The sequence below is a fragment of the Botryllus schlosseri genome, chromosome 1 (genome assembly GCF_051294905.1).
Source record: "Botryllus schlosseri isolate E-star chromosome 1, Bs_hap1, whole genome shotgun sequence".
Classification (NCBI taxonomy): Eukaryota; Metazoa; Chordata; class Ascidiacea; order Stolidobranchia; family Styelidae; genus Botryllus; species Botryllus schlosseri.
This window is the reverse complement of record NC_137236.1, coordinates 15,593,569-15,613,677: the sequence shown is the minus strand read 5'-3', so window position 1 is coordinate 15,613,677 and position 20,109 is coordinate 15,593,569. Positions and strand designations below refer to the sequence as shown.

Here is a 20,109-nt window from a genome sequence, read left to right as displayed (position 1 = left end):
AAGAGTTGGCACTACTTACATTTCCAATTTCGAAACTAGCACTAGAACTAGTCACCTTTAAAAACCCGTAAATAGATTCGATTCCGAAACGACTAATTAATTAATCGGAGCGACATTTGACGTCAGGCTAGCAATGGTTGCAAGAACATAACACACAAAGGTATCACACAAACACACACACATGGTTTTCAGTTGTTCGGCAACTGATTTGGTAAATGCGAAGATACTTTATTCCAAATTTCACTGGCTACATCGGTGGTTCCCAACCTGGGATCCGTGAGAAGGTAATTAGGGGTCTGTGATTACTTTGATGAATTTCGGGGGAAAAATATGCTATCTTTTTACCTTAATTCCTCTCTGTAAATGGAAATTGTACCAGTATGCATTGAGATGAAATGATGCTGCTATGGGTACATTGACCCTACATTACAGTACTACATCTTCCGCAACGTAACGATTACATTCAAATAAGGATAACCTCTTCAATTATTCACTAGAAAGCATGCGGCTTAGTTCAGGAGAGCCAATAACACTCTTTTAAACAGTGCGAGGCGAAACTAGCGCTAAAGACCTCAGGCCCTCTGCCCCCACTATGAAGATGCTTCTTTATTTTAGTATTATGTTGATTGTTTACTCAATTCATATGCCAACGGTGTGTACTGTTGTGATATGACCCATCCTGAGAGACTACTCGCTATAAAATAATACTCTCACAGAGCATCAAAAGGACAAAATGGAAAAATCAATCCAGGAGGAAAAGCTCCGAATGGCATTTGCACAACAAAAAGACAACAAGACCCCTGGAGAGGACGCAATAACGTTTAACGCAGATTACAAAATCTTCAGCATAATTCTATCAACCAGGTTAAAGACAATGCTTCGAAGCATCACGCACGGACACCAATATGTGAACCAGCAGAAGTCGATCGGACAACTCACCCTCATACTGAGAGAAATAACAACGGAAATGAAGACCAGGAAAATAGGAGCAATATTCTTAGTGAATATCAAAAATGCGTACGACTCCATAGATCATGAGATTCGCTAAAAGGCACTGGATGTAACAGGTTTCTGTAACGCCTTTTGAAATTTCTAGCGCTTCATACGACAGAAACGAAGCAAAGATCTCCATTGCGGGTAGAGTCGGGAAATCAATTCTAATCAACGCTGGGATCGAACAAGGATATCAAATCTCCATGTTTTTATTTACAATCACCACCGTATCCTTATTATAGAAACTGAATCGATCTATGAAAGTACAGAAGAGGAGGGGACTTGAAGAGAGTAAAACTAACTAAGCTACGCAGACCACATCACAATAACCTTGGACAAAGAAGAGGAGTGTGAAGAAGGGATCCGAGTCATTGCAGGCTTTGGGGTAGCAAGCTTGTTGACAATCAACAAGACAAATGCGATGAGCTATGGGTACTCCACACATACACAAAAAAAAAGGAACGAGGACGATCACGTGGGTCGACGAGATCGTCATCCTTGAAAACACCATAATGAAGAGAAAGAAAGCCAGTACCCATAATAAGCAGCTACGCACATACTAATAACACTCTCAAGAGACCTCAAACACATGTACCTCAAAAGACACAAGGAAAAAATAGTTTAGTGCAATGTACTTCTTCTATTTAGATACAGTGTGACGACGTCCAAAATGCCGAGCATCATCAGATCCCGACTGAGAAACGACATCACCGCCTTCCTATTCGGACCAGAGAAAGGTATAGACTACGCTAAGATAATAAAATCAGAATAGCTCGGAGGAATAGGTGTGATGGATCCATTATGAATTAAAACTGTGATCCAATTCCTGCGAAAGGAAGAGAACAGGAGAGCGAATGGGACAGAAGGCTTGAACAAAAATTGACCCTCGCTTTGAGGATGTATGTGAAGCACGTAATAAAAATAACATGCCTTATACTTTACAGCCCTTGAAGCACCGCCAAGAAATAAACCAGAAAATGACAACCATGGAGATCGGAGCACATGACATCAAACAGAGAGCAAGGAAATGACTATACAACTTAACGACAGAAAAACAACACAGAAGAGATATCACCAAAAGGTGCGGTTTATGCTGGCACAACATCAACCATGCATCACTAGCACAACACCAAAAGGAACGAATTGGAATATCGCACATCGGATATTCCCAACTAACCACCGGCTCCACACCAGACTGGCGGGCCAAAACAGCAATTGTACTCTATGTGACGAGCATATCGAAACGCACGAGCACTTACTCCTGAAATGTAAGGTATCAAAACTGGTATTATCGATAAATCTATAAACCTGGTGTAAATCTACCAGACAAGTGAAGCTATATCCCGACTTGCAGACGGCAATCAACATAGAGAAGAGGAACCCTGTCGGACAGCAATCTCATTGCGTTGATCTTTTTAATATTCATCTTTAAACAGGCAACATGGGCAGCCAAATGCGAAAAAAAAACAGAACAACCACAACTTAGGCGCATAATGAGTCGCGAATTCGATCATACGCAGATTGTCCAACAGGAAAAGCACTCCGGATGAACAAGACTCAGATGAGCACCTGCACCAGATAAAACTGAGATGATGAAAGCAATGACGAAAACCTTTTTTGAAATTTAGAATATTAGGCTTTCGCAAGATCATGCATTAAGCTAGAGCGTATTAGCCACCTACATTAGCCTTCCATTGACCACCTCTTCCATGACCACCTCTCCAGATTGGCGAGGAATTCACCAGAATAGTACAACTATCGCGACTGTCCGCCAAAATCTGGGATTCTAAATATTTCTCACTGATACTGGGATGGGGCAGTGCTATCTAATTGATATATGAATGAACTGACTGCTATCGTATTTCTTAATAGAATGTCAAATCAGTTTGCTGAAATATGTAAAATTTCATGCTGTAATAGTACAAGTACTGTTAATTGCAACAGAAATGACTATTTCATAATGCATATATAAATTTTCGTTCAGAAGTGAGAAGCAACTACGCACTCTACATGGAACCAACAAAACCAAGTTCGAAATTACCCAAGGAGTACGTCATACCGAAGTTTTAGTTCTTGCGAAGCCGAATGAGGCTGCGACGGCAAAAGTTGTTAACGACTTTATACTGACTGTGAAATGATCGTTTGAATATCACGGGTCCGGGTTCGCTTTTTAGATTGACGTAATTTAGGTTTGAAATTTGCCGAAAGCGATTTAGCTTTTGCTAAAATTACGGGTCGAATGTAAGTTAATTCACATGGAGTAACGCAATCTATTAGACACTTTTTATACATTCATTTTTGCAGTAGCATAGACCATCGCAAAATGCTATATATTTTCTGAATTCGTGTAGGTTGCTGAATGTGCGACATGTCTATTTAAATGCGACAGCGTTGGTCGGCTTGTAATAGGGAATTCCCCTTGCTTATTTTCATCTCTGTAGCCGTGCTATCGTAAGCATGTGTTATTATATTGTTGAAATCTGAAATGGTTATGTCTTGGAGATCGATACGAGTGACGAAGTGAGCTAAAGGGTTCACAGATTATAATTTGCGAAGCCATGTTCGTTGAAGGATGAGTCACTGACAGACCTTCTCCACAGAATCACGAAAAGCTAAGAAATGTGACTTTGAAGACGATGATGTAGAAGAGAGATTAGTGGAAAGAATCGTGGCATCCACCCAAATCGAGTAACGAAGAGCAAAGATTTTGAAACAAAAATTCACGACTAAGGAAGCCCACTGTTAGATTTGGAAGCACTACACACATACAACAGTATACCCATGATGCTTCCTAAGGATGAACTTCAAGTATTGATATAATCGCAAAGGAAATATGGACACAAGACCTGTATCAAAAGCGGGCTTGTCACACGGTTGGAAATGCCCAGCATTTAGATCTCCCTGTGACTATTGCGAGAACTATGGCCACTGGGAGGATTTCTGCGCAACAAAGAAGCGTGATAGTGACGGCAATTCGAGAAGCAAGCAACAAGATAGCCACCAACGTAAAGCACCGAGAAAGTCGAAGAAACATCAAAAGATTCGACAAGCAGAAGTAAAAGTGTATGACACAGACAGCAGCAGTACCGATGGTCAAATCCCTGATGGTGATGATGGCTCAACGAACACAATTTCATCGATCACCATTGGAGCTGTCAACAAGCGCAAGAGCTCCGGAAAGTAAGCATACGATTAATTTTAGGCATATAAATCCGAAGCTTACGGGTTGCTGGAAGAATAAGGAATTATTCGGGAAATTCAAATCGACACCCTTACATCCAGAACCCAATGTTTTACTTAAGAACTACTTGAGTGCTTTGAATCAATAACTCTCTGCACTCAATAACCACATGGCTTGAAGTATCGTTAGAACGAATTCTATGTGGTTGACACTGACAGTCCTGGCATCCTGGGCCCGACCACCTGCGAGGCACTCAATCTTGTAACACTAAACCTGCACGCATGCAGTATCATGGACAAGGCTCCTCATACAGAGCAGACACTGCCTAGGGTGGATACCATTGAGGACCTAAAAAGAATCATTTTCATACTGCTTCGACGTCATTAGCAACTTCAAGGGTGAAGAATCCCTGCACATACTAAAGAACGCAGAAACAGAAGAGCTTTGAAAACAGCAGCTGCAGTGGATGCAACGAAAAGTCATCTCCGCTTACATTAGGCCTGTTGAAGTGATATGTTTTCTTGTCACACCGAGTGTACGCCAATTTCTCTGTACAGCTGGACATAATTTCCTACTGGTATTTCACCATTATTTTGTATTTTTATAATTCTATTTGGTCTTTCGAATGAGATACGCATCGTAAAAGGTACAGTACTACATAGCATTAGCTACAGTGAATATCCACGACTGTGCAAAGCACCCGGATAACTCAGCTTTCACGATTGAAATATTTCGCCGCATTTTCTGTTTAATTCTGGGATATAAGTAGACTTATAAAGTCACCTGTGACACCACATACTCCTCGGAGATGTTAAAACTGTCATTTGTCAGACCTTGGGGGGCATTACAAACAATGCGGTAAATCAGAATCTCCGCCAGCGGTAACAATCTCTCTCGAATGCGATTACCGCATAATGTAAAAATTGGTATTTCAAAACATTTTGCGGCCAGCTCACGCAAGAGCGCTTTGAACTCATGTAAACTCTCGTAATTCCAGACGCAACACAACGTTTCGCAATCAACGCGCTAATTTGTGATTTCGCCAAGTCGATAATCTCAGTAAATGATGACATCAAATGAGGGTTTATAATGCCTCGTGGTCAGCAACGATTTGTAATTTAGCTGCGATAATCTTTCACATACAGGGAAATGGAAATACCCTAATTGCTTGTGGCATTTGCTCTGAAGAGAGCAAAATTGCAGGCGTGCGCTACATTAGAGTTTGTCTGCTTTAGGCCGCTGCGTCAAGTATCAAGCGTGCATTGAATTTTATCTTCGTTTGAGGATAATACAGTTGAAGCAATACATGTATGACATTCTGGAAAATGGCGCTGATCGTAATTCACAACCACTTTATAGGCCTACCGAATCGGACTGAATTTTACCGTTCGGCATCGAGTTACTTATTGACAAGGCGACCACACGATATGCTAGCCAAAGTTGAAAAGTGGATATTAAATAAATCTATTTGGCAATAGATTACTAACCTACCGAGGTTAGTAATCTATAACTTAAGATTATAATAGCATGCTTCTGACATAGAACTCAAGTCCCCGTTATATTCATACAGGCTTTAAACGGCGAGGTAGCCTACTCAGTCCCCGCACTTACTGGTACGTATATGAGAATTCAATTCATAAGCGTTATACATCGCCACTGCCTTATTTTGCTTGATTTTACCAACAGGCAACAGTTAGGCCTACGAAATATAACCCTACTGGGTAACTTACAGGTAATGCCCTTTTAGATCGATTACTGCCTCACTTCTTTACTTTATTGAAGTAGAATATTAAGATTTTGCAGCAAAAAGCTACTATTTCCAGCGCGGATTCAACTCCGCCAGCTAAAAGCTAAGCGGTAAGTTACCGCGAGAAATCTGCGCTAATTTCAGTTTTGTAATACCGAACTTTGCGGATAGTGACGTTCGTGACGCAAATCGTTCACGTTTTCTCTCGATTACTAGGTTTTGCGGTAAGTCAATGTCAGCGGTAAAAATGCTCACGAAGACATCGTTATTGAGGGTTTTGTAATCGCGATTGTCCGCTTCCCTCGAATTGTGACGGTAAATGATGATGCCGCAGCGCGGTAGTCGATTTGTAATGCCGCCCCATAGCTTAGATATATTTAATTCACTGCTACATAGATATGTTTGGGGCCAATGCCCTCAAATGAGGAACTTTTTGCTTCAATACATTAGATACAGTCAGTAATGAATCTCTGCTAAACCAGTCGCTGATAAAGCTAGTATCTATGTTTAAAAAAGCCGTGACGACGGCAAGAAATAAGAAAATCTGGAAAACATCTGACTCCGTAAGAAGAAGACTCGAAAGAAGAAACCGAAATGAGGACGATGAAGAAACGGAAGAAATCTTAGAGAATATAACAGAACGAGCGCGAAAACTACGAAGCAACACGCGATAGGCTAATATATGAGAAACGTGCTAAAGCAAATGAACTACAATTATAACACGCATTATCGCGATTCCGAGCTATGGCTGCATTTGAAATGATATATAATATGCGTGCAACGCCAGGTGAAACTAGAACTAGAACATGTAAGTTGGATCTACCGGTTGTACCTGTAAAATTAAAGTCTTGCGCGTAGCGCGAGATTACCGAATGGGTGTAAGTTTACTTTACCATGACTGACGGTAAGGTAGCCCGCGAAAACGGCATAATGTTCAAAGGAAATCAGGCAGTTGTTTTAACATGTCTGCAACCAGACATACTACAAAAACTGCATGAGAGTCACTGGGCATTGAGAAGACAATAAAACTTGACAGGGAATACGTATATTGGCCTGAACTAAAGAATAACATTGCAACACTCTGCTAGTCGTGCGAATCACGCCAGGAACTCCTACCGGAACAAACAAAACGAACAATGAAGATGTAGGAATGCTCACCAAAACCTTGGGTAAAACTGGGAGCTGACATTTTCAAGATCAAAGGTAGGAAGTTTCTGATCATTTCATACTACTTTTCCATGTACCCCATCGTGCAAGAACTAAGATTGATCACATCGAAATCCGTCATTTAAAAATTGAAACAGATCCTGAGCTTATTTGGAAGCGTTTAAGAAATAGTCAATGACGGTGGACCTTGTTTCCTCAGCCAATACGACATGTTCTGCGATGAATGGAAGATCGCACACACCACCAGATCACCTCGACGCAGCGGATCAAATGGCTTCATCGAATGATGAAGAAATTGTCAAGTTACATGGAAAAACGGTTAACATCACGTTTGGCTCATTTCCAACCAGAAGACTTATGGTGATACCAATTTGAAATTTCAATAATTTAGAAGAAGAAAATTATTCGCAGTGGAAATATCGTCACTCCACCATGACCAAACAATGTGTTCCTGTCATGCCTAAAGGCAAAGTTATGCAACAATTTGCTGGTCGTACACCAAGGGCCGTATTCGGAGACACGTCTCTATCTCAAACTCAAGTCGTGCTCAACGGAGCACAGGATGAGTCCAACTTAATTAGAGAGAACGTTTGGTATTCGGTTAGGATTTCAAGCGTTGCTCAGTTTTGAGTCTTTGACAGCTGATGACTGCTTGCAGACGTCTGCGGTTTTGTTAATTGTTCGTGATCTGGGAATCCGCAGGTTTAGATATCATGTTAGTTGCCTAGCATTGCCTTCAATCTCGAAGTCTTCAGGCATAAGCACAAGTTATTTATTGGATTACTGATGATGGGTAGTGGTACCATCTACCATTGTATTTGCCTGCTGAGGCGCCGTATTGTCCGCCCGCATCGCCACGGATTCGGGTCTTGTTAGGATTGGTAGATCCCTAGAGTAGACAACAGCTTCTGTTTGGTTTTTCAGTAATACTCATCCCCCATTCGTTTCTACATATCCTGATGCTACGTTTTATATTTAAATGATAAAACAGGGCGTTGTGAGGAATTAGCCGCTTTCGCGAATCTATTGGAAGTCTTTCTGATAAAAAATGTCCGCCAATTTGGGAATAGCCTACCCAGCCAACGATGAAGCCATACAGCGCTAGAACATGATTTCCTTCTTATAGCAATGCTATATATTACAGTTGAAATTGTGAATTCAGGCGCCAAACATGCTCACAGCGCTATTTCCACATTCAAGGCCAGACGTTAAAAAGTGAATGAGTATGGCGTTGAGTCTGCCGACGGCTTGACTCGGTAAACGCTTGCTCAAACGATACATTTTGAGATCGACTCTGACCTCAGATCGTCATTGAATACCATAACCACAAAAGTACAACTCCAAAGAGCGCTGAGTTCGACTTCAGTCGAACTTAAACTCGTTCTCTTGCTTTGCTTTCTGAATACCGATTTTACGCAATGTTGACGCAAAACGAGTTTGAGCACTGAGTAGGGTTTCGTGAATACGGGCCCAAGTCCTGCTTTGGGTTCTGTAAATGATGCAGAGGGCTGATGATGAAGTCTTTGCAGTGATAAATTGTATTCTCACTGGCAGAACCCCAGTAAGGAATGCACTATTGCCCAGCTCTGAATACTGATACCACTCTGACTGTTTTCAGATAAACTGGGGAAACACCATTTTCTATTATGATGTTGGAGAAAGGGAAATAAAATGATCAACATGCAAGCTGATAATTTTCTGACACCAGGCTGAAATTAGATCTTCACCGATGGCCTCTTTTTAGATAATCGATCGCTACTTTGACTTCAGAGTGATTTATAAGGTAAAACATTTTAGACTGAAATATCGTTCTAGCATCTAGCCTGGTTTTGAGAGGGACAGTTTTTCACCGGTATTCAAGTTCACGATTTCCAAAAAAAGGACTGGTACGTTTTGACTGGTGCCAGAGAGAGTCAATCTCGACAAGGTCTTTGGAGTGTCCTCTATATTTTTGAGGAAGAATCTTCATATATCTTTGCCTCTAAGCCTTGAAAATATGATGAGTGATGTGATTCCTGAATTGTCAAAGTCTTTCTCGTCCATCCTGTGGGAAGTTCCCGGTATTCAGTCTTTTATGCCATGAATTTTGTTGTTTCGATATAATGCAATAGCCGTTGAGTCATCCACAAGAATCGGTTCCACTTGCGATCTCGATGTGTCACAGCATCGATTTGATGGTCAACAAACCGATCAATGCAGTACAAATTGCGATCACGTTTATTCAAAACGACACATAATAGATTACCAAAGACAAGAATATACAAAAACGATGAATTGTCACATGTAATTAGTAGCAAATGAATCAAATGCAAAGTATTCCATTAATTCATGTATAACTGTCTTTTTATGAGTGAGTGTCTCATATTATTAGGTTCATCTTCCGATAGTGCATGGACATCTGAAGAGGCATGGCACAGAGATTTCACATACATCAGGTGTGATGCCAGTTCCACTGTTTTCTTTAATTCCAGTCCATGCCAAATTGATGAACTTCCACCTTGACAGTACAAGAATCAATCACCTTGTTAACTGTCGCTGGTGCCCTCTTAGAATTTTTCGTCTGTCCATCCATAATACAGAGCATAGCAGGGCGTTCCAACCTTGAAGTGATTGACTTCAGTAAATTTGCCTTTCAACTTCTCTCATTGCTTTAATCGTATAATTATATATTTCCAACTGCTCATGACACGCAATGTGCAATGCGATGTCATAAACGGTTGAAAGGATGAAGACATGGCTAGCTACGGTCTCTTAATCCAATTTTTATCGTGGGTTAGCGCTCAGTGTAACAATGTTCGTTCTCAATCTTTATCCGGCCACATTTTCTTTAATCTCTCTTCCTTGTTCTTTTCCTTTGATTCTTTGTGCACGTCCTTCATCAGGTCTTTTTCTGGCGCTGGTAAGCCAATTCTGGTGCATGTAATCACAGCAGGAATTACAGGATCGCCAATGGAATCTTATGACAATGTACCAGGAACCATAGGCGGCTCAATTCATCGGCGCTACCATGCTACTTTGTGTTACGACATTCAATATCATAATTTTATTGATTGCAAGTCTTTTATTGATTGCTAGTCTCATCTGGTTGGGTGGTTTCCAGCGAGGCATGATTTGTGTGGTCCAAAAAATATAGTACCGTCAATAAAAACTGTACTTGATACAATATTGATGGAGGTTCTAAAGAGCAACATTGATAACCGAAACGTATTTGTTAATCTGGTCATACTTTCATGAAGTGTCTTTTGAATATATCGCGAGTTGGCTTCTTACAATCATCATTAGAACAGTGAAAAACAGGCAAACAATTCCTACGTCAGACGAGTCACATGATGATCCAAACTTCTTTATCAGATCAAAATGAACCTAGAGTAATTCTCCTCGTCAAACTTTCTTCAATTCTGCCTATGAATCTTGTCTATATTCAACACCAAAATCACAGGATTCCTTTTCTTGTAAGAAGTAAAGGCTGACACATTGGGTAGAAATTGACTGTAGAATTGTACCGGGTCACGTATGATTTGGAAACATAAGCAAGAGCCAGCATTTTCAACATCGCCTCCATTTTGAAACCTCTGGAATTACTAGCTTCAAGTGGACAGTCTCTGATGTTCAAGATAAAAAAGTACATATTCGCACAACCGTCAGTCAAATTCTTAGGTCTAGAATAAAAATTAGTTTCAACGCCGCCTCCATTTTGAACCCCTGGAACTACCGGCACTTTATAATCGTTATTTTAGACCTATGTTTCAACTGACAGTTGTGAAAATATGAGCTTTGGTTTTCGGCATTAGAGACCTTTCCCATGATGTGTCTTCAACAATGCATTGAGACCATCGGATTGAATCCGCTGACCAAAATCTCATCCGGGAAAACTGCAACGCCTCTTGAATCATCACTCAGCTGATTCATGAGTTTCGTGAAATAACCTGGTGCTGAAGAGATTCCAAACAGGATCTTTATTTGCAGCAAGACTTTTTTTAGACTTCTTCGGTCAATTGAACTAGGTTTTATGCAGCAGACTAATCAATCTTTGAAAAGCGATATCAACCGTCCCTTTGAATTGGCTGTCGAGTGTCGATGCATTTCATACAGTGAATTCATCGCAACAGAATATTCGCTGCTTACAGAAATCTTTCCCGATTTATTACCAGGAAACACTTGTTTACGAATTAGGAAACATAGTCATTGAAATTGATCAGTTGCCACACATCCAATTACCAAGTCATAATCTTGCGATAACTTATTGCAGATAGCAAACGGTACTGAAGAATAATCACAGACAATCCTTCAAACAACCAAACCGAAAATGTACTGGTGAAATCCTCACAGCGGTTGGTCGATTCGGAAAAATGAAAACTGGAAAGTGAGTTTACAACTCTGCTACCGTAGAGGGTATCAATTACAATATTCAGTATCCATATTCCACTAGGGCCTATAAATTTTAATGAGTATATCAGTAAGAATAAATTGAAAATTGGATATTTCAGATGGATTATAGTCATCTGGTAGTAAAATATTCCAAAGGTGTGAATACACCTCAAGTGTTCAGTTTATGCAATGATGTAAATTCAAGCTCAGCAGGTATTCAGACATGTGCCAGTATCCAGTATTCATTCACTGCACAATTACTTTGATGTTGGATACGCTTGAGTATGCTTTACACCTTCAATACAACCACTCCTTCCAAAAACTTTCCTGTGAACATATACTTTTTTTGATATGGTGGTTGACTATCACCCCTACTATTGTAGTAATGGCATAGAGCCCATATATATTTGCATCCATGAGGTGAGCGTCAGCACTTATCAAGAAGCTTTTTTTGTTCCACTTCATATCCAAAAACTCCTGAAAGTCCACGTTTCTTCGTACAAGAAGACTTGACTATGTTAGTTTGAAACGGGTGTTTCTTTTGCTTTTCAGTATGCACACTCCGTTCAGAAAGCTTGATTTCCAAAATAACACATAAATATAAATCGGTTCATCAAACAGAATTTTGATTGGCGAAAATCACAGGTGAGCACATCTTGCCTGATAGGAGCAGCTAATTCCGGTATGCAGTAATGGCATCACGTCGCTATATATTAGCATCCATGAGGTAAGTGTCAACACTTATCACGATGCTTTCTTTGTTCGGTTCGGTTTATTAGAATACTTTATCAGTTCAATACACCCCTTGTATTGCGATACAATGAAAAGAGAGGAAACGTGTCGAAACGACTTGGTGTAGTCTTTGGAATCAGACACTCACCTTGGCCTAGCGAGGCGATGTAAAGAGGAGACAAACACACTGAATGAAGAGTAAAAGAAGACAATATAGAAAAGAATGCAATAAAAATAGGGTGGCTTGTTACGGAAAATCGATAGGTCAGGTCGCGGTCCGGTAATCTTGAGTGCGGACTCGTATTCATTTAGTAGAAATCGCTTGTATTTCGACTTGAATGTGGACATGCTCGTCGACTGTCAGATGGCCGGGCCAGGTCCGGCATATTTGATAGAGCGATGATCTTTCCGGTCGATCATATGATATTTGGACGATGTGGACGAGCGTGTGTTGTACTTGTGAGCTTTTCATTCCGGGGTAAATAAGTCATTGAAATGTTCGGGGCAATGACCGCAGTGGAATTGATACATAAATTTGACGCTTCATATCTAATTCATATCTAAAAACTTGACCATCGAAAGTCTGGACAGCTTGTTTGCGTTTCTTAGTATAAGAAGACTTGACTATGTTAGTTTGAAACGGGTGTTTCTTTTGCTTTTCAGTATATATACTCCTTTCAGAACAGTTCCATTTCGAAAATAACACATAAATATACATTGGTTCATCCAACAGATTTTTGATTGGCGAAAATCACAGCTGATCACGTCTTGCCTGATACAAGCATCTAATTCAGGTATGGCTGCTCTTGGTTCCAGATTCATATCACAAATTGGTTCGGATCATAGTCCTCTGTCATGTAAAGGTCAATTCCATCCAGGGAAATGATATTCATCTTTTCCGTATCGGCCTGATCTGCATATATATTCTGCAATATTTTGTAGACCACCCTACATTGATTTGTCAGGAATATATGGGCTATTTTATCATCATCCATTCATGAATCAATTGGCTTAGATCAGTTACCGGGGCAGTGTGGACCACGTTGGAAGATGTCTTACACATCCATGCCTTCCAACTCTTCACGCTGCTGTTCCAATCGTTGCTTGACAACAGTCTTTGTCCAAACAATCTTCACACTGCAACCTGTTCTCGAAATTGCAAAAATATCGTAGCTCTGATATGTATCAAAAGATTTTCGTCGTCAAATTGTCAACACGTGTTTATTTACAACACATAATATATTAACAAATGCAACAACATACAAAAACAATCAACAGTGATAACAACAATGTGACCAAAACATGAATTCTTGCCTCACTTGTGTTTCTCGTCAGCTCAGTGATACCGACAGACTTGATGGCAATGGAGTGGGGATCTGATCCCTTCTTGAGAAGACCCGCATTAATATCTCCCCTGAATTTAAACATGCTGCCTCTTGGATGATGAATTCCCAGATAATTGTTTGCAGTGTTCAATATTGCAGTTGTATTCCGAACAGTTTTCGTAGGAAATTTCTTACTGATGCTCTCATAGAAATTGGGGGAATAGATATCTTCAAAGTTATAGCCTAATGTAGAGGCCTTTGTCCGGTATGGAGGTTTATTCAGCTCACAAAATATACTACAACCCGACAGACGATACAGATCCAAGAACCAATTAACTGACCAGTCATACCGTCAACCGCACCGCACGGCCGACACAACCCAAAAGGCAAAACCAGCTCATGCTCTTCACCGAATAGACAGAGTATGACCAATAGCGGACCCGAATAGGGGGCGCAGGAGGGATGCTACACCAACAACTTTACATTCATCGAGGGCTTATTTGAAAAATACATTTCCGAGCTACCACTAAAGCGGATATACTGTTCAGTGTTCAGTGTTCAGGGCAGAAAGAAGGGTTTCTAGTTTATCCAGATAAGATTTCAACCATCTGATGTTAAAATGAATCAAGTTAATCTCGGGAGATTAGACAAAAGTAAGGCCGTTTTTCCGGCCTTGTTGAGTTGAACATTAAAATAAGCTAAAAAGTATTTGTTATCCATGGACAATAAATTAAGTATCAGCGTCCCCCACTCAGGCAGTGAAGGACAATTCAATCAAACTCCAGACGGAGGATATTTCACTTTGATTCGTTTCTGTATCTTGAACGAATGCTACGAGATAATGAGCTTTGGTTTGCGATCAAAATTGTTCCACATTGTTCCTCGTCCTCAATAATTCCATGTTCACGGATTCCATGGAATTGATCGACTATTGTCCAGTCTGTTGTTGCTGTCTGCTTCAACGTCAACATCAGATATGTGAGCGAGACAGAGTCAAATTCGGGAAAAGCCGTTTTCTTCAATCAGACATCGAACCTCGGTGTGCACCAATTAGGATTCAAATACTCCGTTATTTTCACTGCATAAAATAATCCACACTCTGTGGTGATTCTATCTGATGATAGAAAGGATCAATTTTGTGAAGTAACAATGCACTTTTCCGGTATGCAGTTGATTGAATAACCAATGCCTAAGTGAATAGATTTTTTTACTGCATATTGTGCTGCTTTAGCATACAGCAGCTGTATTATAAGCCTATACCACCCCGTTTGTTATCAACGCCAGTGATTTACACCGTCATTTAACGATACTATGGGGTGCATAAAAAGACCCATCTCATCATCATCGTCTGAGGCAAGCGACCCTTCGCTCAAATGTCCTACATCTCAGAGCTCGCCACTTGAATATGAAAGCTAAGGTCAGTATTAGATTACACTAGTCAACATTCTAATTGCTTCTGAGACGGTTGTGGGCAATCTTCATTATTTGGGGTCGCTGTTCATGAATATCAACTCGGAATTTGTTGATTGGCTCTAGTTATCCAGATATGTCAAAATGTGATGACAATGCACAGTTACACACTCACTATTGTATCGTACCGTAGCGTCATTAACATGGTTGACATTAATATTCAGATCATAAGCAGGATCGAAAGAATGCAAAACCTAAGCAGAACGGAATCAAGAAGCAATCTACAACTTGGGCAATGGGCATTGAGGTCGAAAGGTAAGCAAATAACTCTACCATAACAGCATGCCTCAGAGGTACGCCTCATAACAAACTACCATAAGGAGATCGAAACCCTTTGCACGACACAAGTCAAATGCGAAGACCCGACGGAAATCACGCAAAAGGAAGTATACGAATAACGAAATTCTGGTCAACGATTCCACCCAACCAAACACCGAGACTACGATCTGGGAGGAACTACGGCTAACAAAGCGAGACGTAAAAGCATGCTTCAGTAATATGGATAGAGTGCTTGCATACAGAATCACTAATAAACCATTTCGCGCGGGTGCAAAAAAAGAAAAATCCAGCCGGACTTATACCGCAAACATACTGCAGAAAAACAAATACAAACTCCGCAGCGCCGACGATGATACGATGAAGCATATATATATCAAATGCATTGCTTACATAAAAAAATTTATATCGTCAGTGCCGATGTCGAAGACCTCGTAAAAATGGACTTCAATGCTATCATGGAAGAAACGTACTACGCCTACGACGGGCCGCACAAAATAACAACCCTAAGTCAAGAACTGGATATTGTTAATAAATAAAAAACTCAACATCAAAAATAGATAAGTGGCTCGCGAACGAATCACGGATCTCACAAAGCCAATCAGGAGAGATGTAGCAAAATGCCTACAAGAGATGATGGACTGATCGCGAACGCAAGCGTTGTGTGACTTGTATATCACATTGTATATTGTGTGTGTCTTGGACAGATGAAAATATAATCTGTCGATTGTTTGAAACCTATAACGACGATTCAAAACCGCAATTGCGATACGAATGGTAAATGTAATATTATTACGTCAGAGCGCATGTATAAATTGTATATGCGAACGTAACCGGCAAAGGACCAACTATTCCGAACTCGTCCTTTCATGATTACAACGTAAATACCAGAAATATAACATGTGGCCACTGTCGTAGTTCACAATATTGAAATCACACCCGCACAGCACCAAGATATGCTCCGATTGGAAATATCTCTCACATAATGCATATGGTCTCGTGTGTCTTAATCACACCATTTATGGACCGATTTTCTCAGATGATCCTGCACGACAGGCTGCTACAGTTTCGACTGGGAGGACATGCAAAAGAAAAGCGAACGAAGCTGCCCGTGAAGCTGAGGAAGATTGGCAACATCGGGACTGCCTCCGACAATGATGATCTGTGGCCCATCGGTGGGTATACATTTGTGACAAATGTCTTTGACGTCGCATTCAGCATTGTGTTTTAACTACGGTGGGCACAATGGTTTGAAATAAAATCACCGAAGAAATTTTTCACGGTAGATAACATTATTCCATAAAATTGTTGAAATATAAAATATTAATGATTTGTGTCTACTGTTTCAAAATGAGCAAATTTTGGTTTTAGGCGTTTTCTAAGCTCCCTAACAATTTTTTCACCAAGCCGAGTGAATTTGGAAAACAGTTGCTTGACCAACCCTAATTAACACACACACACACACATACGTGAACACACACAGACACACTTCAGAGGGATAAATGAGCGTTGGACAGACTTGGATACACTCCAGACATGATACCTGAGTTGTCGACCATAGTACAGAATACAAACCTATGAATAGATAAGCAACTCCCGCCGTTACGCTTGGGCAGGCAGCTTTATTGCTAAGCAATCTAAATGCAGCATCATTGGTAGCGGTATAGCTGATGACCCTAGCATTTAAAATTAATAAACCTGGCCTTAATCGACAACACAAATTAAAAATCGGCATTGTTTTGAACAATTGCTTGACGATGATGTAAATATGTAAACACAGTCAAGGGACGAGAGAGAGAGCTAGAAGTGGGGTATTCGTTTTCGCCTGCACCATCGAGATGCGATATGACCGAAAAGCCACCTAGTCTGCACCCCCATCTTTTCTCATCCATGTTCTCCTTGTATGCTAAGTGCCAAACAGGATAGCCGCCAGTTTTTGAGTTTTTCGTCTGACCTGGCCGGGGATCGAACCCACAACCTACCGATCAAGTCGTACGCATCACCATTACACTATCTTGCTCGGTCAGATACCTTAGTGATACCTGCTACATCTCAGAGATACCCGAAAGACGCAATCACACAGTATCGCACGCAACATTCATCAATCCTATGCTGATAATCGGATGGTACCTTGCTCAACTTGTGGTTATGCCGTGCGTTCGCACTCTCCACAAAGGGATACTGCCCACCGTCTGATGAGATAACTGCGGATAAGCATCGCTGAGCGCAGTGTTGAGCTGCTCGTAGGCCAGTGGAGAGCTTTAGATGTACAAGTGTACGTACCATTGGATGAGCCCAGAAATTGGCGTTCGCTGTGGATGCCGCGAAGAGTCATGTCGCCGTACTTCAGCGTGTTGAAATTTCGAGAGCGGTTTCCATTCTTGCTACATAAAATGGACGCAAATATCTTTTGTAGAGCTGAACGTGATTTCTTTCTGGCATTTCGATCAGTTTCCAATATGACAATGAAAAAGGACTGTAAAAAAGATTATATTTGTTTAGACAAGATAGATCACTTCGGACTCGTCCCGACTTGAACACAGCCGTAAACAAACACTATTAACACATGTCAGGACAGTGATTCCCAACCTGGGCGGAATTCTCAACGAGGGGGAATTTGACTTTAGGGCAGTAAAGGGGGGGGGGGGTACACCGGAACCCGCCAAACTTTACATGTATTTATGGCACAACTACTTGGCCAGAAACTAGTACGTCCGAAATCTGTATTACTTTTGCGTTATTTCTAGCTTGAAGTTCGTTTTAATACCATTAAAAATATTCGCCCACTCCCGGTTTGCGTTACAAGTGCGGCTAACAATACGATTTAGTGCGGACAACAAATTCCAGCTAACCGGGAAGACTGCCGTATGTTCGCTGATACCTTCGATATAGTCTATATATGTCGAATTGTCCATCGTTCATAGAGACGCATAAATGACAAGTGCCGAATAGTCCTGTCTTGGCAATCCGAGCAGCCCTTCAATGCTATCCGCAGAGGAAAATGCTGCATCCCGTAAGAAATGCAAACTTGGAATTGTCTGTGTCCCACGAAAGAGGTAACTTCTCTTTCAGTTTCCTCTTGTACACAAAATGAACAAGGGTGTAGCCAGAAAAATATTTAGGGGCAAATTTTTCAAGTTTCAAGGGAAATCCCCTCATGGAAAGCCCCACGACCCACATCCATCAATGGACAATTTCATCGCTATCCTTTATACAGACGTACACACACATCCTTCCCGTTGTGAATTAAATCTGGTATCAGACGATTGATTAACAAATGAACCCAAATCACTAATAATAATGAAATGAAATTAGTCTGAATTCGATCAATAATATTGGTACATGTATGAGCAAATGGAGTCTTCGAAAAGTTACAGCACGTCATTATAAATCTCCACACAGTTAGGGCTATATATTCATGAGTACGTCACAGGTCGGCTTTGTAATGATTCAAGTCGACTAGTGAGAGATGATATTTCAAGTACAGAAATTACAAGCTCCCTGCCACCGAGAGTGAACTTATCAGGGAGAATTATAAATTAGTCCTATTTTCAACGGTGCAAGGCTGTGAACCTTGATTATTCATATTGCAGAATGCGAAACACGCCGTGCATAGCCAAACACCTTAGTGGATACGACACCCGTGAACTTGAGATCAACTCACAGCATTGTATCACAGTCTGCTTCTCTCTGATCAATTAACACACGGTTCAATACTTAATTAAGATTTCAAGGCCTTCGATAAGCCCAGTACCCCAAATTGACCGAGATAACAATTCATTAGCGTTGAGTACATCGTAAATCCCGATAATGCAAGTCTTCTAGCTTCGACGAACTTACGCGTAAGCTCCGCTCTACACTGTACGTACAGTCACTTCACAGTCTAAACCGTAGCCGCCAGTCGGGCAGGATCATCTGAGAAAAGCGGTCCATAATTGCAACCACTTCAACAGGCAACGAACCGGCATACCTGGACGAGTGACCTTTATAATCCCGGTGACTTTCTTAAAGCCGGCTTCGTCGAAGTCAGAGCTGCAGCAACACAAAAACATAGGCGTGGCGAACTTCTAATGTTAATAAAGCTTTTTTATTTATACTGGCTACTGGATATCGTTATTAAATTGGCTGCAAAAAATGTTGCCAATCAAATTGGACTGAATTCCAACCATAAGTCATTGTAACGATAGCATACCTTCGTTATTTAGAAGTACCAAGCCATGCGTGCAATCCAGATGTAAGCCATGCTATTGGTATGTTGTTGTTCTTATTTAATTGTCATATTGAGCAATTGTTTACCTTTCTACTGGCATATTTCGTGATTATGATCAATGTTGGTGTAGGATTGTCGCCGGAATAAATTTGGAAGATTTGTATTTTTAGATAGGATAGGTTTTCAAGTATTACACCGCCCATCACTGATATCTCTGTTATTGTGAGCGCCAAGTTGGAAAGTCGTGGATACCAGTGTTACCAATCAGGTATTTGGTCTGACCAGGCTGGGTACTGAACCAACCACCTACCGATCGAGAAGCCATAAACTGCACCATTACGATATCTTGTCAGTTGTAAATATCTATGTCTAGAAATGAAACAAAACAAATTTGACTCAATCCCAACTCGCGTTAGCAAAGTTACCGCAGTTAGAAAACTTTGGAATTGAAAATCCACTTACGAATATCGGAAGATGTATTGAACGCCTGGTTCAACTGGAACTCTTATCCTCGGACTACGACGAGGTCCGGCTGTAGTGCCTACGGGCAGGCTTGGAACTGACCAAAAAAAGAAGATGAATTCACAAGAGGTATGGACCTAATTATTTCCGCACGGACACACAGTTTCGATTATATCGT

General features: G+C 40.8%; 2 long non-coding RNA genes across 3 annotated transcripts; one reads left to right on the top strand and one right to left on the bottom strand.

Moving 5' to 3' along the window:
• Nucleotides 1-14,824: 14,824 nt before the first annotated feature.
• LOC145443277 (uncharacterized) lies at nt 14,825-17,440 on the top strand. 2 transcript variants are annotated; one of them, XR_013916373.1, is made up of 3 exons: nt 14,825-14,930; nt 15,148-15,238; nt 16,299-17,440. It is a non-coding gene; the product is annotated as an uncharacterized LOC145443277 (long non-coding RNA). The 2 variants fall into 2 exon arrangements; XR_013916368.1 differs by having other exon boundaries at nt 14,831-15,238.
• Nucleotides 17,441-19,139: 1,699 nt separating this feature from the next.
• Nucleotides 19,140-20,031, bottom strand: LOC145443294 (uncharacterized). Its single transcript, XR_013916380.1, has 3 exons — nt 19,932-20,031; nt 19,230-19,291; nt 19,140-19,174 (listed from the first exon to the last, which is right to left on the bottom strand). It is a non-coding gene; the product is annotated as an uncharacterized LOC145443294 (long non-coding RNA).
• Nucleotides 20,032-20,109: the final 78 nt, after the last annotated feature.